General features: G+C 43.8%; 1 protein-coding gene across 1 annotated transcript in view; it reads right to left on the bottom strand.

Moving 5' to 3' along the window:
- Positions 1 to 9,807, bottom strand: part of LPGAT1 (lysophosphatidylglycerol acyltransferase 1) — a 246,955-nt gene extending 237,148 nt beyond the window's left edge. Inside the window, exon 1 of the mRNA XM_084865561.1 lies at positions 9,803 to 9,807. The gene's annotated coding sequence lies outside the window, so the exon portion shown is untranslated. The remainder of the gene's footprint in view (positions 1 to 9,802) is intronic.
- Positions 9,808 to 23,452: the final 13,645 nt, after the last annotated feature.

Below are 23,452 nucleotides of genomic sequence, written 5' to 3'. Positions count from 1 at the left end.
GAATAAAGCCCAAGTACTTCAACAAAGCCAGGTGTGTTGTCTGAGCAGGAGAAGGTGTTCAGATGCCTTTGATAAGAACAGTTAGGCAAGTCCCTTCTCTCCATGTATCCATTTACATCCACTGATTTACACACAGATTGAACAGTGTCGCCTATGAGAAACAGTCTGAACCTTGTTCCAGGTTGGATTTCAGTAGTTTGATGGATGGGGTGTCTCTGAGGGAGGCGTGATGCTAAGTAGTGGGGCCTGAGAGCTAAGTCATCATAGATAAGGCCATTGACTCAAATCCCACATTTGGGCCAAAGTGCTCAAGGAGAATGGTGTTCTGGGCTCATTGTGGAAGCAGACCCTAGAATGACAGGATTGGACAGCAACATAAAAATAAAGTAAATCCATTTTTTCACTTGTTAAAATAACAGATTAAAATAGAGATGAGCCTTAGACGGTTTGACTCAGTGGGTAGAGTGTCAGCCTGTAGACTGGAGGGTCTCGGGATCGATTCTGGTCAAGGGCACATGCCTAGGTTGCAGGCTCGATCCCCAGTGGGGGGCATGCAGTGGGCAGCCAATCAATGATTCTCTCTCATTATTGATGTTTCTACCTCCCTTCCTCTCTGAAGTCAATAAAAATATATTTTTTAAAAAAACAAAATAAATAAAATAAAATAGAGATGATATGTGGCACTGGTGAGAGTGTGGTAAAGTGAGTACTTTTAATGAAAAGTAAATTGATACACATTTTCTTGAAGGCAATTTAGCACCATATATCAAGAATTTCAAAAATGTTCCGACTCTTTTGACCCAGTAGTTCTATTTCTAGTAATTTATATTAAGGAAATAATCAGAGACCTGGACACTTCTTTACGAGGATATTAATAGCATTGTTATTTTTAATGGAAAAAATAAAGGCAGCCTAAATGTTGAACAATAGGGAATCAGTGAAATAGCTTATGATTCATCTGTATAATGGACATTATGCAGCTGTGAAAATCCATGCTTTTCTGAAGATTTTATCTTTATAGGAACTTTTCATGTCCTAACAGTATGTGAAAACGAAACTATTTACACATCATCCACATTTTGTGGCCATGAGAACACTGAAAGGCGATATATCCAAGATGTTTGTAGCAGAGAAATTATGGATAGTTCTTTTTTTTTTTCCCTTCTTTGTCATTTCCTTTATTTTCCAAATTTTCTACAGTTAGAAAATGGTTTTAATTAAAAAAATAATAATAAAACAAAATTGATAGGACAAGAGAGTTTATGGCCAAGACAGGATGAGCACACAAAGCAAACTTACATTCAGACAGATGATTGGGTCGTGTCTCCAACTGGCTTTCACGCTGTGTAGCTGGTCCTTGACAATTTATGCAAGCTTTGTGGGTGGGACAGTTTGCAGACCATGTATCACCTTATTCTGTGAATCTTTTCTCATCTTTCTTTGTTTCGCTTGTTGAGGGAAAGGTCAGAGCGACACAAGCCTTGAGAGGGTTTGCAAAGCAAGCAGAGAAAGGCTCCTCACACTTACACGAGCAAAAAACAATAAATCACTTCTCCCCTAAGAGCCCTTAAAGACCTTTCAGGAACAGCTGGCCTGCACCAGGCACAACGGAGTGAACAGTAGTGTCTCAATTCTTTTGACTTCATGGAGGGGTGGGACTGAGGTAGGGATTGAATGGGCAGAGAATAGGCAGGTGAAGATGTCAAGATGTCATTAGAGAGCCTAGGAAGTCAACCCATTAATTAGAGATGCTTCAAGCAGATGATCAATGAACACTTGCCATGTTCATTGTATCACTTTTGCCCCCAGTCACTAAGGTCTTTTACATTTATTACTTTATTTGATCCTAACCACAACCCTTTGAGGCAGGCATTAGTCTCCCATTTTATAGATGATATCATTGAGGCTCAACAAGATTAAAGGATTTGCCCAAGGTTTCTCTCAGGTAATAAGAACTGGAGCTGGAATCCATGGCTTTTGATTCTTCTTTCTTGTTTGACACGCTTATGCCCTGACATACACGGACACACAAATGATACTGAAAAGTGAAAAGAAATCTCTGCTGGAAGTTTGTTCACATGGTCATAAGTAATATTTCCCCTTTGGAAATTATTTTTCATTTCTCAATGCCAAGGAGACACACCACAGGGCCAAGGCACCACCCTGGGCCTTTGTGCTGTGTTTGTGTTGTGTGTATTGTGTTGTGTTGTGTTGTGTTGTATAGTGTTGTGTTGTCCAGGCACAGCCACAAAGCCTGGGCTTAAGTGGGAGTTCCCAGGGCAGCCCTATCTACCATGAGCCATGTGGCTCCCATGTCCTGGGTTTGAGTTGGTTCACCCCCAGATAGCACCTATTAGAGGAAAGCACAAGTTAAATCCCCAAATTTGGCACATCAGTTCATCTAACTCCTTAATCTTTCCCCATCTCAGGTCCTGCCCTCCCACTCTGTTTCTGGCGTGCCCATAAATAAACAGAGCTCCTTTCAGCCCAGGGCTATCTATTGTCACACTTCATTCTCAGTGCAACCCTGTGAAGTAATTATCCCCATTTTATAATTGAAGATCTTCTGGGATCAGAGGTCAAGCAACTTCTCAAGAAGACACGGCTAATAAGTGATACAGTCAGGACTTAAATCCAGCTCTTCCTGTCAACAGAGCAAGGATGCTTTTCAACCTGCTGCCCAGCCTCCTTGGGCAGTAGGAGCTCACTCTGATCCAGGCAAGGACAGTCCACCTGCTTGACCGTTTAAAAGCTGCACCACACTGCTGTGGATGAGGGGAGTGTAGACGGAGGAACATTTGTAGACCCTGCCTGAGACAGAAGAGAGCTCCTCTTCCTCAGCCACGCAGATTTGAAATCCTTTTTCTGGAAAACTTTCCTGGCCCTGCCTGAATCTGCTTAGCTTTAGAGTGTCACATCTCTCCCCATGCCTGGCTTAGCTTCCAAACAATGCCCCCTTGGAACATTATGGAACAGTAATAGAAGCATTTCAGCCCATCTATGTGGCAACTGCCCGAGAGTTTGTATGGAGGACATGTTCTTAGGGTTCCGGCCCACAGAAGCAGAGACCTGGGCTGCCTAAATCACTGTGGACAAGGCAGGGAACCCCAAACCAGCCCCGATCCTCTGCACCTGCTCCTTTCTCACACCAGCCACATGTCTAAAAGGAACACCCGAATCAACTTCTCACCTTCAGAAAGTCCACTTCTCCGCTGAAATGATAGCAGAATCCCTCTCCCCAGGAGGGAACAGAGTTTCAGCCTCAGGTTAAAAAAGCATTTGTGTGTTTTTTTAATTTAAATTTTTCAATTACAGTTTACATTCAATATTATTTTGTATTGTTTCAGTGGTTAGACAATCATATACTTTGCATAAAGTGTTCCCCTGATATTTCCAGTACCCACCTGACGCATACATAGTTATCACAATATTGTGGACTCTATTCCTTTCACTATAATTGGTATCCCTGTGACTGTTTTGTAACTACCAATTCGTACTTCCTAATCCCTTCATCTCTTTCTCCCAGCCCCCCAGTTCACCTCCCATCTGGCGGCCACCCATGCACTCTGTCTATGTGTCTGTTTCAATTTTGTCATTATTTTGTTCTTTAGCCTCCCCATGTAAGTGAAATCATATGGTATTTATCTTTTTCTGACTGACTGAGCATAATACCCTGTAGGTCCATCCATGCTGCAGCAAATGGTAAGCTTTCATTCAAAAAGGGGGTTCTTTTTATAGATTTTTCGCCTTTCCAATCTGTTCTGACATTTTGGTGACAATCATCTGTCTTCTCACAACCACACCCTATGTAGGATATGTCCAGTCTTTGGCCCTGCTGTCAGTGGCCTAGGGCCTGGCTGTGGACCACAGCCTATAAAGATCATGCTCAAGGCAGAAAGTCGAGGTTTGACTCCATCACTGTATTTCTTGTTGCTTAGCATTTGTATCTTCTCGATGTGTTTATCCAGTCCCCTCCTATACACTGGACCACAGAGTGATAGGTATGGGAGGAACTTACAGGCCCTCTAGTTCACAGGCACCTCCATGGCTTGCTCCTAAATGCTTACCTTCCGGGTCTTTGACCCAGAGTTCTTAGGTTACCGCAGCAGCTCCTAGGGGAACCGCCTCTTTTCCTTGCATCTCTGCCTGGCTGCTTCCAAAACAGAGTCAGGGCTCTTCACAGTCAGGGCTCCATGTTGCTGACCAGAGAAGCAGAATCTTCTAGCTCTAATCACCCTCAGGAGACCTCTTAGGTTAGCCAACAGACCACAGGCACAGGCATGGCCGTTTAGCCCACTTCTGTGGTGCCAAGGAATGGTAGGCATGACTTCTCTGGGGGACTGGGGGCAAGCCATCCGACCTCCTCTGGTCTTGCCCCTGTGCCCGCATCATAGCCCCAGCCCTCTCCTCTGTGGACTAAGCTGCCTCCATTCCTGTGAGCAGGGGAGGTGGGCCTCCAGTTTAGAGGCTGTTCCGTATCCTCTTCTGGACAGTCTTGTCCCCACATGTCCCAGCCTGGGAATCTCGGCAGGGCATCTGTGCTCAGTGAGGGCTTGGGTTGGCAATGGTAATCACACCCTGGTGAGGATTAACGAGCTCCCCGGGCCTGTTCGGTGACTCTGCCTCGGGAAGCCATCCAAACCGCAGCTGGGTCTATCCCCACAGTGCAGCATGCTCTGCTATGAGTCACGGCTCACAGAGGCTGAAACGACAACCACCGTGAGCCTCTGTGCCTCGGGATGACACACTCTCCCACATGCTCCCCCTGTGGCCTCCCTCCCACAGCAGGCTTTGCACCTGGTCTGCGAGTTGGCTTTGGGCTTCAGTGGAGTTTCTTTCTGTGTCGGTCCTCAGTTATTCCTGCAGCACTTACTTGGATAATCCAAAGGCACAGATTATCTTACGATAATTTAAATTTGTCTCTGGAATGTGTTAGGGGGATTTGTTTGTTTTAGCAGAGCATTTACCTTCCTAATGATGTTTTAATTTAGGGTAATGAGAGAAAGAAATGGCATTCCATCATCCCAGATTAGTTAGATAGGCAGCTCTGGAGGTGGAGTACAGGGGATCGGTGGGGGGAGGGGAGACAGTGGGGCATTTTATAAAACAATGTGCTCACCCGGTCAGTGTGGCTCAATGGTTGAGCACTGGCCTATGAACCAGGAGGAGGTCACAGTTTGGTTCTTGGTCAGGGCACATGCCCAGGTTGCAGGCTTGATCCCCAGTAGGGGGTGTGCAGGAGGCAGCCAATGGATGATTCTCTCTTATCATTGACGTTTCTCTCTCTCTCCCTTTCCTTTCCTCTCTGAAATCAATAAAAACATATCTAAGAAAACACAATGTGCTCCAGATTCACATTGGCCACGGATGTCCCACTTACTTTCCACATGCCCTGGGGGTTTCAAGGGCTCTGTGCTTTTGCTCCCAGGTGTAGGCACTCATCTTGCCATATTTTCATTGGTCTGGAGAGGCCTGCCATGCTGGGAGCATCTGAGGAGCATATCAGGCAGAGAAAGAAATGCTTCTTAGACCCAGGAAGTTGGGAACTGTACCCTAAAGTGAAGAAGGGTGGGATATAAGTGTAGGAAGTTCCTTAAGAGAGAGTATGTGTGCTTTCAGGAGCCTACAGATGACCCACTCCCATAGCCCCTTCCAGGATCTTAGAACTCAGCCCTGAACGTCAGGACACAAGAATACTCCAGTGAGTAGAGAAGGGGACAAGGCAGGCAGGCAGAGGGCGAACTGTACAGGACCTGGGCTCAGAGGAAAAGGATTGCCTCTTGCTGGCTATGGGATCTCAGGCAAGTTGCTCTGACCCTCAATATACTCCTGTGAAAACGCTTAAGGTTAGTGGCCTTCTAGATGAGTGGCAGGTAAATACTAATATTTATTAACATATGTTGGAAGCTGTGAAATCCTGTGCAAAACTCAGTTATTAACAATGACTGTCTCCGTGAGACTCATCCACAGTCCTGAAAATGCAACTCGAGGGGCATGCCTCCTTCAAGACTGAAGGATTGTGTGTTCAGCACATAAGAGGTATATGCAGGAATGTGCTTGCATTGCTGTTCTCTTTCTGACGGAGGCAGTGATAGCACAAGAATCCAGAGTAAGACTGCCTTCCTGCACGTAGTCTTCTCTCATTTTCCTGACATTTGGTTCAATTTGTTAATGATTGTGGATCTCAGCCTCTTCAGAAATGCTTGACAGTAATATTACCATCTACTTTGGAAGCCAGGTTGGAATCTGTCCAGACTCTGAATTAGATGGTGCTTCCAAACACTGCCCAGGCTCCCTTATCTAAGATCCTTTCTTCAAAGGATGGGGAGGTGGTGGGAAGATAGGAGAGCAGGGAAGAGTAGGAGTGTGTGTGTGTGTGTGTGTGTGTGTGTGTGTGTGTGTGTGATAGTCACTGCTGATCTTTAGCTTTCTCATTTGACTATCTTCCTCTTGCACAGAGGAGGAGAAAGAAAGAACCACGATTGAAGTGTCAGGATACCCTAAGGTTTCCTCTCCTGATCTGAGCCCACGCTCTCATCTTCAATTTGTCCCCTTCTTCCTTTTGACTGTGGCTCCCACCCCTGGCTCTGGTGTCTCTGTTCTCTGGCCTTTTTATCTTAAAGCCACAGGGCCTCTGGAATCAAATGGCAGACTTCTTTAGAGGAAAATGAGATATGCGCCCTGGGACCAACAAGGTGACCTTTGGGCTCTCATGGTTGCTGAGAACATGAGCAACAAGTCCACCTGGGTTTTCTCAGATGGCCCACTCGCATTTGAGCTTAAGGCTGGCTCTTCCTAAGTCTTCACAGATTTGTGTTCTTAACCTGACCAAGCCCAATGGAATGTTAATCCTCATTCTTCTCGTAGCCATCAGCTAAAATCAGGCCTTCACCTCAGGACCTGTATTTAATCTTGCCACCTCCACGCACTCCCTTACCCTCCAAGGTAACTGGGTCAATTTCAGATCATCTCCAGTGGACATAGTGTTTCTAAAAATAGAATTTTTAAATAAGGATTTAGTAAATCAGATATCTTCGAACGGTTTATATCAGGCCATAGGTGGGTAACCTAGAGCACATGTGTCAAACACAAGGCCCGCGGGCCAAATCCAGCCCGCCAGGCCTTGCAATGTGGCCCGCACCACGCTGTCATCACTGCACTCCACTGTCAGTTTATGACATTGTCAGTTTATGACTGTTCGGTAAACCATTCGGCCCTCGATTTAGGCTGGATTTTAGATTTTGGCCCCTTCTCTGATTGAGTTCGACACCCCTAACCTAGAGGAAGAGTCAGATGTGAGCATTCTTGTGCAGGAGACTGTTGGAGGCACTGTTCTAGAAGAATTCTGAAAGGGCGGGAGAGGAGCAGCAGTGGGAAGGAGAAGGTAAGCAGGAATGTGGCTTCAGCAGAAATGTGGCCCCCACCTGGTTCGGGAGCTCAGGAATGTAAATGGCACCACAGAGTTTATCCTGCACTGAGGCGAGGAGATTCAGCCACGGCTGTAGGCAGAGTAGGGGTGTCATTCCCAGGCGTGTGGGAGGTGGCTCCAGTGGCCCACCCTGTGAGTCGTCAGCAGCACCTGCAGCCGCCTGAGGAAGGACACTTCTGACTGTAAAATGAATCCCAGGTGCACCAACAGCCTCTGCTCTATACCCACTCGCTGACTCTTTTAAGTCCAGCCCTGGAATTCTGCCACATTGAAATAATTCTAAGTACAGAAAACACACACACACACACACACACACACACACAGGGATGTCATTTTTTATAAATTTTGTGTCATTATTATAAAACATTTTAAAATGCAAAAATGTCAAGTTTTAATGGGTTAGGAGTAAGTCAATGGTGTAATAGTGCAACTAAGTAAATAAATTACGTACTTGTATGGCATTCTTTGCCCCAAAGTCTTGGCCCTTGTCTACCTCTCTGAGTTTAACTGGTAACACTCTACACTGCCCCCTTGCTCATTCTACTCTAACCAAACTGGTCTCCTCTCTGTTCCTCTGACATGTCAAGCTTGCTACTTTCCTAGGGCTCTTGCACTTACGTTCTCTCTGTCAGAACACTCAGCACTAGGTTGTTCCTAAATCCCTCAGGACTTAGACCTCATAGTATTGCTTCAGAGAGGACTTCCCTAAACCCCCATCTTCAATAGCTGCCCTTGTCACTCTCCAACATATCACCCTGTTTTATGGCTCTATGATTTCTCATTTATTTCTTATCTTTTACTGGTCTTCTGTCCATCAGAGTAAAACCTCCCGAGAGTGACAATCTTACCTGTTCTGCTCACTGCTTTATCCAGAGCCTGGAGCATAGGAGTTAATCAGTTGATTACTATTTGATAATGAATGAAAGTAAACGCAGTTTAAAATTATATTTACCAAAATTATGCAATAAGATGTAGAAATTACAAAAAATCCACTGTTGAGTAAAAACATCAAGATGTAAAATATGCTATATAGTTAAATCTGCATTGAGATAACTTCTGCTTCTGGCCATGATGAAGTAACAGGAATTTATTCTCTTGCCTTAAAGAACTAAAAATCTAGACAAAGTATGACACAGTAGCTTCAGACCTGGGACAAAAGTCAGCACAGGACTGTGATCCCTGAGAGATGGATAAAAAACAAGTCAGTCCTATGATTGCTTCAGCTTTACTAGCTCCAGGCAGGATCCAGGCTGCTCTGTGGGGAGGGGGAACCCAAACAGAACCTGGTGTTCTTATTGAATTGAGAGATTGGAGTTTGGAAGCCACAATGGCTAGAGTTAGAGAGGCAGCATATCAGAAGGAGGGGGAGTGGGGGGGTTCTGGCCAGAGAAAAAGCTTCAACCATCCCCAGGTTGCATCTTTGATTGAATACTGATCTGTGCATGTGTGAGAAAAAGCCACATGAATCTGGGGTGGGAGGATATACAATAATATAAAGCAGGAGTTCCCCAATTCCTGGAGCTCATGGAATTCTGCTCCCGTTAGTAAGAGTGAAAAGATCTCCTAATACACAAAGTATCAGGTAGAATCCTCAGAAGGGCATTGTCACAGAAGTGGGGCTAAATTAGCCCTGACTCACTGCTGCTTAGGACCCACCCTAACAAAGCTTGAAGCAAGCCTTGCAGGAGTCAAACCAACTCCAAGTAACTTAACTGCATGCCAGAACAGCCAGAGCACCACTTAAAGGCTTACAACAAAATGTAGCACCCAACAATGTCAAATTCACAATAGCCTGCAATCGAGCAAAACTTGCCGAGCTTGCCTCAAAATTGGAAAATACTACCCGTAACTAGGAGGAAAATCAATCAGTAGAAACAGACCCATAAGTGATAGAGATGATGGATTAAGTAGACAAGAACATTAAAAAAGCTATTATTCGTATGTTCCAGAGGCTGAGGAAGATAAAGAAAAGCATAAAAACAATGAAGAGAGAAATGGAAGATACAAAACAAAAAAAAATGTATCTTGGAGTTTATAACATATGTCTAACTAAAATGTATGGCAATAATAGCAAAAAGAAGGAGGAAATGGAAGTATGGTGGAGTCTTTCACAATGTGTGAAGTAATATAAGATTATTTGAAGGGAGACTGTGATAAATTAAATATAAATGTTGTAAACCAGGAAGAAACCACCAAAAAATTTTTAAGAGATACAGCTCATAAGCCAATAGTGGAAATAAAATGGAATCATTAAAAAATACTCAACAAATCCGAAAGAAGAGGAAAAGAAGCATAGTAGAGATGGGACACATAAAAAACAAAAAAAAAAAACACCCCACAACCTTAAATAGCTTAAGCCAGTGGTCGGCAAACCACGGCTTGCGAGCCACATGTGGCTCTTTGGCCCCTTGATTATGGCTCTTCCACAAAATACCACATGTGGGTACACACGTACAAGTGCGATTGAAACTTTGTGGCCCATGCACAGAAGTCAGTTTTTGGCCTGGGTGAGTCTATTTTGAAGAAGAGGTATTAGAACACTCAAGGGGCTAAAGAGCAGCATGTGGCTCGCAAGCCAAGGTTTGCCAACCACTGGCTTAAACTTTTCAACTAACAGGTGAATGAAATACATCTCCCAACTTTCCGATTTGGGAGAAGGAAAGCCACCTGGTTCAGCCGGGGCCACACCTTGGGCTCTTATGGGCAGAGGGAGTTATGGTATGAATCATGGCTACACCAGATAGTCCCTAAGGACAACCTTCCTGAACACTATCCTAAAAGACACTCTAGGAGAACACCCTTGAACCTCCATTTCTCACCCAGAAAATCTGTCAGTCAGCCAGTCCATTAGGCAATTCACACCAGTGAACACTGTGTGGAGAGAAGAACCAGCGTGCTAGGATAGAGCAAGAGGGCCCCAAGACCTCACCTGTGCAGGAGAATGTCCCTGCCAAGACTTCTGCATGTGTCAGTCTTCTACCCTCACAAGCACTAGAAAGGTGGGCTCTTCTGAGACACCATGAAAGCATACCCTGAATCTAAAGAACAAAACAAACCAACAAAACATAGTCACAAAGACAGAACAAACTGATGGTTGTGAGGTGGGAGAGATGAGAACTGGGTGGAAAGGTGAAGGGATTAAGAAGTACAAGTGGGCAGTTTTAAAAACAGTCACAGGGATGTAAAGTACAGCATAGGGAACAGAGTCAATAATATTGTAATCACAATGTCAGGTGCCAGGTGGGGATTACACTTACTGGGGATATCACTTACTAAATTTTATAAATGTCTACCGTTATGCTGTATACCTGAAATTAATATAATATTGAGTGTCACCTGTAATTGAAATATAAAATTATTTTAAAATGACTCATTTATTACCCCTCAAAGCCCTCTCTTGCATAATCCTAAAACAAAAATTCTTAGGAGTTCTAATCAACACCGATTTTTGTGTGTTTCGGTGGCATTGTTCATGCATTGGGGTGGGGTGGAGTATTTCTGACTCCATGTTACCCCATTCCTCCTTCTAAAAGAAAGTTTGCATCCCTCTCTATACCCTGTGGCATGATTTGCTTGACTCAACATTCTGGCATTTGCTGAAACCTCATTTGTAGCAGAAAAATTAACTTTATGCGTTAATCGACATTTGGCAATGCATGTGAAAGCGTCAGCGAGAGCAGAAAGTAAATAGGAAACAGGGCTTCAGCCCCAGGAAGTTCAACTCGATTCGACCAAGGCTAACTAAACACCTGCCACATCCAAGGCCCTGAGCCTGATCAGGTCACACTGGGTGGACTCCTGTCACCAGCAGATGCTGTTCAGCCTTGAGCTGTGTCAGGAGCCTGGAGCGGGGCCAATTAAAAGTGAGGAAACCACTTATGTACGTCAGAGATACGGTTTCTCTTTTTTTCCCTTTGGAAAGATGTTCTTGGGAGTTCTTTGCCAGGAAGTTGGTCACTTCCTGCCCCAAAGATGAGGTTTCCGAAAGGCATAAATAGCTCCTTTGACCGCGTGGAGATGCCTCCACACACCAGAAGGGGAGGGTGCTCTCCAGCATCAGGAAAGGTGAGCCTGTCAGGAGCTTGGGGACAGGAGGCAGGAGGTACAGGGCAACCGGTCTGGGCTCCGCAGAGTGGGCTAGAGGGCAAAGGGACCTGAAAAGTAGCAAGCCTGCTGGAGAAAATGCTATAAGAAATTCACTCAGAGTGTGGGGAAGCACCTGAGAGAAAAGAGTGAAGTCACTTGTGAGGAAGAGTAAGGAAATGTGCTGTTAGGGTCTGCAGAAGGACCAACAAAGCCCTGACAGAAATGTCGGTAGCTGGATGGACCATATGCAGGAAGGGGTCACAGGGTATGACAAGGGGAAGAAATGACAACTGGTAGGGCTGAAGGCTATGAAACTTACCATGCCAGACTAAAGAATCCCCAAGTGTGGGTGTTGATGCTGTGTTCAAATTTGTATCGTGCATGTATTATTTTTGTATAATTTAAAAGTATACTAAGTTCTATTGGTAATATATCCATGGGAGTGATTAAATCATTATCAAATACATCCTTTCTTGCTAAAGGTAGTGGTGTACGCAGGCAAGAGGGACCCCTGCCTCGGGCCCATGCTTTAGAGCTATTCAAAGTCTGGTCCTTGTACCAGAAGTATTGACATCATCTGGGAGCTTGTTAGAAATACAGGCTCTCAGGCCCCACCCCAGACCTACTGAAGCAGATCCCAGGTGATTCTCACTCACAGTGAAGTCTGAGAACCATGCTTCTTCCAGTTGCATCTCACCTCACTGGATGCAACTGGGCCAGGAGTCTGCTGGGCTAGGGACATGTGGCCACCCACATCTAGACCATAACCACCTCCTCTCTAGACCCTGCTCCAGGTGGTTTGAACTCCAGAATCCTCTGCCCAAATGGTTCTCCTTGATCCTGCCTGCAGGGCCTGTGTGTCCTGTCCCCAGGCCCATCCTCCCAGGGGCAACCTCACTGCCAGTGTGAGATCTCTGGGACAGAAAAGTGGCCTCACGCAGCTGTCTGCAGGGCATGTGGACAGAGGTTGGCCTGCAGACTGGAATACCTATGAGCTTGCATGTGAGGCCAGAGCAGGAGAGGAAGGGAAGCAAGACAGAGGAGGGGGAAAGGGAGTCCTTGGTCCTATGCCACCCCATCCCAACACAGAACTCCAAGCAGTTCAAGAATTCTGCATCTGAAATCGTCCTTTCCAGGTCAATATGAAGGTGTATTTGTCAAGGCAGGAGAATAAAACATATTTTATTTAAAAGTTTACTCCCTAAATTCACCACTTAAATATGTTTAGACACATGTATATATGTACCTCAGGCTCCACATGTGCTTTTGCCCCACAACCCACAATTGTTTTTGTTTTGCCCCAAATACACAAATCTGGAGAGAGCCACATGACCATCCTCACACTCACTGGTTCCCAGGCAGGGCAGGACTCTACCGAATGGATCAATGGGCGGAAGTATGCTTTATAACTTGAAGAGGGGTGTTACAAAGGAAAACAGAGATTCTAGAAAGTAGAGTAAAAACTGATCAAGAACCAACCATTACACAATTTGAAGAGTGATATAACAGAGGTATAAGTATAATATCGTGTTAATACCTATTAGTATCTGTTAGAAACTTCAGCCAGGCAACTTTCCAGTGGGAAAGCTGGAATTTCCAGGAGGAAGGGTTTTAGAAGTAGCCATTTAGGAGTGAAAACAGCTTGGAAAAGGGCAGCCTGTAGCTCAGTCTGGTGGGAGGACTTGAATATGTGGGGAAAGTCTGCAGAGGTGGGAGAGTCTTTATTTAGAGATCAACATCTCCCGAACTGCTATGAGAGGTTCCTAGGAGGGTACCAATATCTTTCTTCTAAAATGTGTAACAGTATACTAGTGTGAATGATATTATGTGGAACAACTGTTAATCCACATGTGAAAACAATGAGTTTAGAAATAGACCTATATCGATCACAAAAATATTATAAAGCTAAAAGTGAAACAAAACTAATGAAGTCCTAGAAGATAACATAGGAGAAAACCTAGATGGCCTTGGGGACGGCACTGGCTTTTTATATACAACACCAAAAGCACAGTTTGTGAAAGAAATAACTGGTGAGCTGGACTTCATCAAAATTAAAAACTTCTGAGAAGACAGTGTCAAGAGAATAAGAGAAGACACAGACTGGAGAAAACATTTGCAAAAGACACATTTGATAAAGGTCTGTCATCCAACATATACAAAGAACTCTTAAAACTCAACAGTAAGAAAACAAGAAACTTAATTAAAAATGGACCCCACTAGTGTGGCTCAGTGGTTGACCATCAATCTATGAACCCAGGAGGTCATGGTTCAATTCTCAGTCAGGGCACATATCTGGGTTGTGGGCTCAATTCCCAGCAGGGGCATGCAGAAGGTAGTCAATCGATGTTTCTATCTCTCTATCGCTCTCCCTCTCTCTCTAAAATCAATAAAATATATTTTAAAAAGAAAAGAAAATGAGTTATCAAGCCATGAAAAGACATGGAGGAATCTTAAGTGTATTTTGCTAAGTGAAAGAAGTCAATCTGCAAACGCTATATACTGTATGATTCCAACAAGATGACATTCTGGAAAAGGCAAAACTATGGAGACAATAAAAAGATTAGTGATTCCCAGGGGTGTGGTGGGGAAAGAAATGAATAGGCAGTGAAACTTTTCTATATGATATTACAATGGTGGTTCCATTGTCATTATACATTTGCCAAAACCTATAGAATGTGCAACACCAAGAGTGAAGAACCCCGATGTAAACAATGGACTTTGGGTGATAAAGATGTGTTAATGTAGGTTCACTAATTATAACAAATATACCATTCTGGTGAGGTACGTTAATAGTGGGGGATGCTATTGGGGGGAAAAGGGTCTATGGGAACTCTCTGTACTTTCTGCTCAATTTTTTTGTGAACCTAAGACTATCTAAAAAATAAAGTTTAAAGGAGAAGGAGAATGTGGAGATGAAAATGACACTTGACCTCCATGGTCTTCCTCCTGAAAACCCATAATCCCAATCAAATCATGGGGGAAAACATCAGATAAATCCCAATGGAGGAACAGTTTACAAAATACCTGACTAGTATCTTATATAATAAAGAGCTAATATGCTAATTAGACTGAATAGCACAATGACCGTCCAGAGGAACTTCTGGACAAAGCCAGGGCTGCAAAGGCTGAGGCAGCAGCTGGGGCTGTGAGGGCCTACCCTTGCACGAATTTCATGTTTTGGGCCTCTCGTGTCTAAGAGATTGTCACAGCCAAGAGGAGTCTGAGGAGACATGACACTAAATGTAATGTGGCATTGTGGGTGGGGTCCTGGAACGGGGGGCGGGGGGAGGATATTAGGTAAAAAAAAATTTAAGGAAATCTGAATCAAGTTAATAATTTAGTTAATATTATTCATTATTGGTTCACTAATTGTAACAAATGTATGTTATTTTCTTTAGAATCTTTCTGTAAATCTAAAAGTATTCTAAAAATAAATTTCATTTTTAAAAGATAATGAACACAATTATGTGTTTTTTTACCCTATAGTGTGTGTCTACTTGCCTTTAGAAATGATGTGTCCATGCCAGCACAGTGGGCAAAGCATGGCACACCTGTGTCCAGTGGGAGTTTGAGGGAGGCAGCAACTCCTATCAATCAACAATCTCCTCTCCTTAATAGGCATCCTGTGATTTTAACATCCATTGTTATGCTATTCTGTGTTTATTGTGGCCTAAACATTTACACGATATTCCTTAGAATTCTGTGCTGGGAGGATGTAATATATAGTCTTAGTCTGCCCTGGCTGCCATAACAACATACCACAGACTGTATGATTGTGAAAGGTCAAGGGCATGTACCTTGGTTGTGGGAACATAAACTGTACGAGTGGCTTAAACAGCAGACATGTTATTTCTCACAGTTGTGAAGGTTGGCACCCCAAGATCCAGGTGCAGGCAGGTAGGTTTCATTCTAAGCCCTCTTTTCTTATGGCAGGCAGCCTCCATCTTGTTGCACGCTCACATGACAGCTTCCTTGTGCACAGGCAGAATATAGTTGAATATGTAACTTCATCTTTTTTTCCTAAGTTAAAAGTCAGAATGTGCCAAGAACATAAAATTCCATCCTGACAACTGAGGTGAGGAACAAAGGGAGGAAATGACAACTTTGGAGGCTGGGTGTTTTTGAGAGGGGGGGGGGGGAGACAGAGAGAGAGAGAGAGAGAGAGAGAGAGAGAGAGAGAGAGAGAGAGAGAGAGAGACAGAGAGAGACAGAGAGAGAGACAGAGAGAGAGAGGGAGGGAGGGAGAGAGAGGTGTCTTGTGTCTCTTCTTCTAATCTCATAAGGGGTCGCACCCTCATCACCTCATCTAAATCTAGTTACCTTCCAAAGGCCCCATCTTCAAATACCATCACATTGGGGTTAGAATTTCAACATAGGTGTTTGAGGGGTAACACTGTCACTCAGTCCACAGGCCTTCAGGCTCTAGAGCCCAGCTGCTTTGAACTATGAACTCTGTGGCTTGTGTGTGCCTCCATTTCCTCATCTGTAAAATGGGAGGAACAATACCTGTCTTGCAAGTTGCTCTGAGGATTAAGTGAGTCGGTGTGTACAAAGCGCCCAAAAGGCATGTCAGTGTCAGCAAACGCTAGCTATTATTATTATGATGTAGTCATTGAGCTCTTGCTGGGGTTTTTCCTCAATATATTCTATATTAAAAGTGCTCTGAAGTCAGACGTTTGAGAAAAGCTGCAGCCAACAATGGGGAAGCTTTTCTTTGCAGATGTGCCCATCCAAGACACCCAGCCAAAGTTACTGCTTCCGCCCTTTGTTCCTCACCTCATTTGTCAGGCTGGGGTTTTATGTTCTTGGCACGGTCTGACTTTTAGCTTGGGGAGCAATGTATGAAATTAAATATTCAGTGGTGTAATATTATGATAGTTCTTGGCTCCATCTCACATTCATTCTTTAGGCAATTGTATAAATAAAAACAGACATCTAATGAATATATAACACCTAGCTATGCATTCAACTGATTTGAATTGCAAGTATGATTTTGATTTCTTTTTTTTTTAATGATTTTTTTTTTAAAGAAAGGATCCTCTTTTTAAAAAGATATATATTGTATTGATTTTTTTTACAGAGAGGAAGGGAGAAGAATAGAGAGTTAGAAACATCGATCAGCTGCCTCCTGCACATTCCCCACTGGGGATGTTCCCACAACCAAGGTACATGCCCTTGACCGGAATCGAACCTGGGACCTTTCAGTTCACAGGCAGATGCTCTATCCACTGAGCCAAACCGGTTTCAGCTGATTTTGATTTCTTAACAAATACTTATATTCCTTGGTAAACGTTAATGGTCATTTTCTTCCTTACCTAACTCGTGGTTTAGCATAGTTATTGACTGCTCCTGCCCTTCAATTAGGCTAACATGGCTAATCTGTCTTCCCCCATAAGTTTATGATCTCTCACAGCTTCCATTTTGAACTCACTACACTTATTTGAATGGTTGCTATCATACACTGACTGCACTTCTTTACATTTTCAATTATGGTAAAATACACATAACATAAAATTTATCATCTTAATGTTTTAAGTGTACAGTTCAGCTTGGACTATACTTTTATTATTAATACCTGTTTTATTGGACCCATCTGATTTAACTTGTGACTTGTGCCTGGTAACCACATCCCGAAGGAGGCTGTAGAAGGTTTTTCTTTGCTTCCTTTGTTTGTTTGCTTTTCTAAAATCATCCAGCTCTGTTCAACGGGAACGGGTTTGGTTTTCTAAGAAAGTCTTAATAATCTGGATAATGGCGACAATTACTGTCATAAACTTCTCTGGAAAGCTCATAATGATCTCTGTTTCCCTGATATCTTATCTTTTAATAAGAAAATAAACATTGCTTTGGTTCTCTCCCTTCTGGTGAGGAAAGAAACGGGCCAGAGGAATATGTTTCCTGTTTGTCCAGGGAGGGAAGCAGGCACAGAGTCAGGGAAAGGCAGTGTCCAGGGAGGCCCTAGGCCATGGCTGGTAGAGCTGCTCTCCTGGCCCCTCTCGAAAGCTGTGCTCAGCTCAGCTAGACACCGTCACTCACAATGCTCTGTCTAAGAAGGGTTTACAGCCTCCAGCCTCATTGGGAAAGCGAGCTATACATCTATATATATATAAAACCCTAATATGCAAATTGACTGAATGGTGGCACAACCAACCAACTGGTCACTATGACATGCACTGACCACAGGGGGCATGCGCGGAATATGGCGGGCATTGGCAGCAGGCAGCAGAGCGTGAAACATGGCAGGCATCAGCTGTGGTGGAATGGTGGAGCAGGTGAGCACCAGACCAAGGCGGGGCACTGGTTGCTGTCATCAGGACAAGCCTGTAATGGTTACTCAAAATTCTTTGCTCCCATGTGCCACAGTCCCACTAGTGCTCCCACCAGCTGCTGGTGCCAGCCCCACTCGCACCTGCTGCCGGCACCTGGTGCTAGCCTCAATCGCTTGGCACCGTCAGGGGGTACGAGCAGTGGCTGCCAGCCCTGATCGCTCCTGAGGGCTTCTCCACCTCCCCCTGCTCCTGAGGGGCAATCGGGGCAGCAGCTGCTGCTTGTACTCGCTGCTGGCAATGGCCCCAATCACTCCACATTGTCAGTGGGTGTGAGCAGGGCCAGTGCTGTCAGCGCATGGGAGTGGTGGCACTGGGAGCAGGACTGCTGGCAGACAGGACCAGGTGCTGTGATGGGAGGGACCGCTTGGGAGTATGGAGGATAGGTTGAGAGCTGCCCCTGTGCCCACTGCAGCCTCACAACCCACAGTTCCTTTCAAGGTGCATGAATTCATGCACTGGGCCCCTAGTATTTAAATATGTTGAAAAGCAGTTCAAGGCCCTATATAAGTGGCAAATGGACGATACAGATAGTAAAGGCAGGAACAGAGGGTTAGAAAAATCTTCATGGGAGAAGTGGGATTCCTGATGTACCTACCTTGGATCAAAATGGGTAGATTGTTGGAGAAACAAAGGGAGAACTAACAGCCTGCTGCTAGAGAAAGTATATATGCAGAGAAGAAAATGAACATGTATGTTGAGAAAACCTGTGTCTCCCTACCAGAGGTGGGGAACCTTTGTTCTGCCAAGGGCCATTTGGATATTTATAACATCATTCACAGGTCATACAAAATGACCAATTTAAAAATCAGCCTGCTGTATTTGGTCAAACGTTTAATTAACTCACCCCTAACACCTTGGCAGGACCAGGCCAAATGGTTTTGCGGGCCTCATACTGCCCCTGGGCTGGATGTTCCCCACCCCCTGCAACTGTTTTACTATTAATTTTGATCTCCTGAACTTCATTTGGTTGAATTGGTTTTCATCCTTTGCAAAGGCTCTTTTTGGCTTCCACCTCTCAAATTACCTTTCTGTATTTCTGTGGAGGAGAAACAGGTCTGTCTCTTGCCCTTTTTGGACATTGGCTTCACATGCAGTGTGTCAGGGGAAAATACAAGGAGTTATCCTTGCCTGAATCGGGCCATGTATCCAGTGTTAGACTTTTCTCCCAGAAGAGATGCCTGGGAAGAGTGGGGGGCGGGTGATCATATCTTCAGACACTTCTATGAATAGCTAACTTTGGGAGGTTCTATGCCATAGCTGATCTTGAATTTCTCCAGACAGAGATCACATGTGGTTTCCATGACTGCATTTATTCAATAGCAACACTGACCAGTCTGGCCTCAGGGCCAGGTCTGGCTTAAGTCTGGACTGTGAAGGCACTGATCCATTTTGTGGCCTTTCCAGACCCTCTGGGGTCTCAGTCTGGTTACTCAACTTATCCTGATCACATGTTTTAGCCAAGAAAAAAAGGGCTTCTGGGCAGAATGCCATTAGGGAGAATGTCCCTCAGGAAACAACACACACTTTTATTTATGGTCTTTTCCTCCTCGCCTCCCCCATCAAATCAGATTTTGCTTTCTCACACTACTGAGGTGAAAGAGACAAAGACTTGTGTTTAATATGCAAAAGCAGTAGCTCACATCCAAATTGCTATTATCCCTGCAAAAAAAAGACTTCTTTCACTGCTTTAAAACCCTTTAGCTATTTACTTTCATTGTGTGGGTTACATTTACCTATTTTTTGTTCAGGTTTTATATAGCATAATCACAAGGAAAGGGAAGCAGTTCTATACTATTTTTCTAGCCATTCATCCTACTGAATTTTTGTGTGTTTTTTTTTGTTTGTTTGTTTTGTTTTTTAATAAGAAAAATCTACCTGGATTTTATGTAAAGGAATTACAAATAAGATTAGGATATTTAAAAAAAAAAAAACTTTTTTATCTTATATCTTAAAATCACCGACATATGCAAGTATAAAAGCACTATGTGCCCTGGTTTCCTTTGGTTTTCTTGTCTGTAAAATGAAAGGTTGGCCCTGAGAAGGTTATTTTTGTTTCCTTTTAGTTTAATATTTATGATTCTTCAGGAGGATATAGTGCTGTTTTTGTTGGAAGTTTAATATGGTAACATCAGGTTTGTTTGTTTTAAAGGCTAGAAGGCAAGACAAAAATTAGGCTTGGAGTAGATAGATGGACGACTTCCACTTAAGACCCCCTGGATCTAAGAAGGGCCAGCATTCCCCCCACTGAGTCATTCTACCTGGAGTTTAATACTTGCAGCCAGCCAAAACCGGTTTGGCTCAGTGGATATAGTGTCAGCCTGCGGACTGAAAGGTCCCGGGTTCGATTCCAGTCAAGGGCATGTACCTTGGTTGCGGACACATCCCCGGTAGGGGGTGTGCAAGAGGCAGCTGATCGATGATTCTCTCTTATCGATGTTTCTAGCTCTCTATCTCTCTTTTCCTCTCTGTAAAAAATCAATAAAATATATATTAAAAAAAAATACTTGCAGCCAAGGATCTTGAGGCAGGTAAAGAATTTGTGACGTGGTCGAATGAGAGTCCTCTGGGAGTGGTAGGAGCTCAGACAATACCTAACCCCTACCTGAAAGTATGTAAATAAGCTAAACTATAAAACACTGTGTTGGCCAAAACTCACAAACAAATCTCTGACTATATTCAACCCACAGGCTATTAGCTTCCAGTGCTTAAATTCTAACCCAACCAGTCTCTTTATTTTTTTTAATTTTTTTAAAAATATATTTTATTGCTTTTTAACAGAGAGGAAGAGAGAGGGATAGAGAGCTAGAAACATCGATGAGAGAAAATCATCGATTAGCTGCCTCTTGCACACCCCCTACTGGGGATGCGCCCGCAACCAAGGTACATGCTCTTGACCGGAATCGAACCCGGGACCTTTCAGTCTGCAGGCCAACGCTCTATCCACTGAGCCAAACGAGTCCCAGCCAGTCTCTTTGTTTTTTAAGTAAACATCTGAGATCCAGAGAGGGATAGTTTGCTGGAGGTCACATAGCTATTTAGTGGTGTAGTAAGGAAGAGAAGCCAGGTTTCTTTCGTTTTGTTCTCACTCGAGGACACGTTTCCATTGATTTTTAGAGAGAGTTGGAGGAAGAGGGAGAGAAACATCTATGTGAGAGAGGCACATCCATTGGTTGCTTCACACACCTGCCCTGACCAGGGACAGGGATCAAGCCTGCAACTGGGGTATGTGCCTTTCACTGGAATCAAACCCATAACCCTTCAGTCAGAGGACTGACACTCCAACCATTAAGCCAAACTGGCCTGGGCGAGAAGCTAGGTTTCTTGATTTTCACGTCAGTGTTCTTCCATCTGATTATTCCCCAGCTTGCATCTGCTCTAGTCAAGAAAGTCTACTGATTGTCTTAAGTTTAGACTCTAAACACAGAATGTGACGTGGTCTTATCTGAAAAACAGTTTTAGCAATAACACTTCGTAAAGGAGGTCTATTTAAAATTACTTTTTAAAACTCTTGGCACATTAAGTCTTTATTAAACCGTGAAGATTAGAGCAGCATCATGCAACAGCCACATAGGTAATTTGAAATTCTCTAGTAGCCATATTAACAAAAGTAGAACCAATATATAAATATATTATTTCAACTTGTAACAAATATATAAATATTAATAAGACATTTAGATTCTTCATTATAGAAATCTTCAAAATCTGGTGTGTACACACTTTTGACATATCTTAGTTTGGACAGTCACATTTCACTTGCTCAATAGCTACTGTGGCTACCATATTGGACAGTGCAAGTTCTGGAAGCTTCCTTATTGTTCCATTCTCACTCTGCTCACAGCCAACCAAGAATGAGAGAAAGTTCCCAAAGATTTATCTCTCTCAAGCCTTCTATTGCTGGTTAATTAAATCTCTAAGCAACGGCTGAGTCACTTGCAACTGAGGAAGACAATTTAAGAAATCTGTCTCAAAGCCAAGAACATAACTCCCATACAAGGAGGGAAGGTGCGTCCTTAGAGCTTAGATGCCTTGAAGGAGGGAGAGTCAGCTTTGAATCAGGTGCTGCTGTGTGGGCGGGGACAGGATAAGTCATTGACAGGGAGAGAAAAAAGCAGAGAAGAGGAATGGATCCCATCAGAGTCACTGCTTCCTTCTAAGCCACCATGAAGTAGAATCTACAGTGCTTTACTCAGTCCTCACAACTTGTCCATAAGGTAGACACTAAAATTCCCATTTTACAGAGGAGGAAACTGAGACACAGAGAGGTCATGTACCTTGCCTGAGGTCATGTAGCTAGTAATCAGAAAAGCTAATGCTCAACATGTAAGTGTGATGGACTTCAACACCTAGTTCTTAACCATTGGGCATACTCAGGATGTTCTCACACCATCTCCCAATACCTGGGAGGGCCACATGGAAATTTGCATAAAATGTGCATGTGTGTTGGTATTTACATACAATTTATTATTGCTCGCATGACTGATGGGGTCTATTTGCAGGCAAATTTCCATCTAAAACAGTATCACTGCTTCCCAGTAAAGTGCTAATTTTTTTTTGTCTTTCTCTTTGCTATTCCTTTTCACACACACCCCTCCCCTCCCCACTGTTTATTGGGGGACTCCTGGGAACAAAACTGTGTGAGGGGACGACAGAGAGCAAAGAAGTAGGAGGTGAATGTCAGAAATCAGCGGGGCTGGCTATCAGCAGAGGAGTTGGCATGTCTGCAATAACTGATTTGAGGTGGGAGAGGAGACAAATAGCAAAAATAGGGTGTAATTTTTCCTCATACCATATTTACTCTTAGATTACGATACTTGGATTCACATAGTGTCCATGATCTCTATGCGGTTTCAGCCAACAATTGTATTTGGTTATTTCTCAGTATTCCCAGAGATGGTGGCCGGCAGCAGTGCAAATGGGGGCAGCCCAAAGAAGGGGGCCATTCACAGACTCAGCCTGGGGGTGTCCTGAAGCCACATGAGAATGTCTTGGGTGTTATTTACAGCCTCGGACTCCACAGGATGGAAGTTCTACTGGTTTCAGCAACAGAAATACTTGAGACACCCCCAGGCTGAGTGCGGTCTATGAATGGCTCCCTTCTTTGGGCTGCCTCCAATTATGTACTTACTGAAACCCCTAGCACATAGTAGGCACCTAATACGTTTGAACCCATTAGACAAACGACTTTACAAAAAAATAATAGCTGTCAACCATATACTTCTTCATAGAGCATTTTCATAAATGTTATTTAATTGTCAAAACTTCTTTGATTATGAAGTAGGAAAGAAAAAAATCTTATATATTTCCAGGAAACAAATAAATAAACAAACTGAGGTTCAGAGGACTTAAGTAAATAGCCCAAGGTTCATACAGTTAGCAAGTGAAAGGTCTCTCTCTTGAATTCAGGTTTCGGGTTCCAAATCCCAAGTGTTTTCCATTGCCTGGGGAGTAGCTGGAGAGCTGTTGGTTTCTCTCCTCCCTCTACCTCTCCTCTGCCCTCTGCCCAGGAAAGCCTGAGACGGACAGAGCCAGCTTTTAGAGGAGCCATAACAGAACTACCCTTCTCTAAGCTGAGTCTCACTTCCCACTGGTTCAGCAGAGGACCACCTTA

This window comes from Pipistrellus hanaki (assembly GCF_964339955.1).
Source record: "Pipistrellus hanaki genome assembly, chromosome: 18".
NCBI lineage: Eukaryota > Metazoa > Chordata > Mammalia > Chiroptera > Vespertilionidae > Pipistrellus > Pipistrellus hanaki.
The sequence above is the reverse complement of the archived record's forward strand: the minus strand, read 5'-3'. Positions and strand labels throughout refer to the sequence as shown.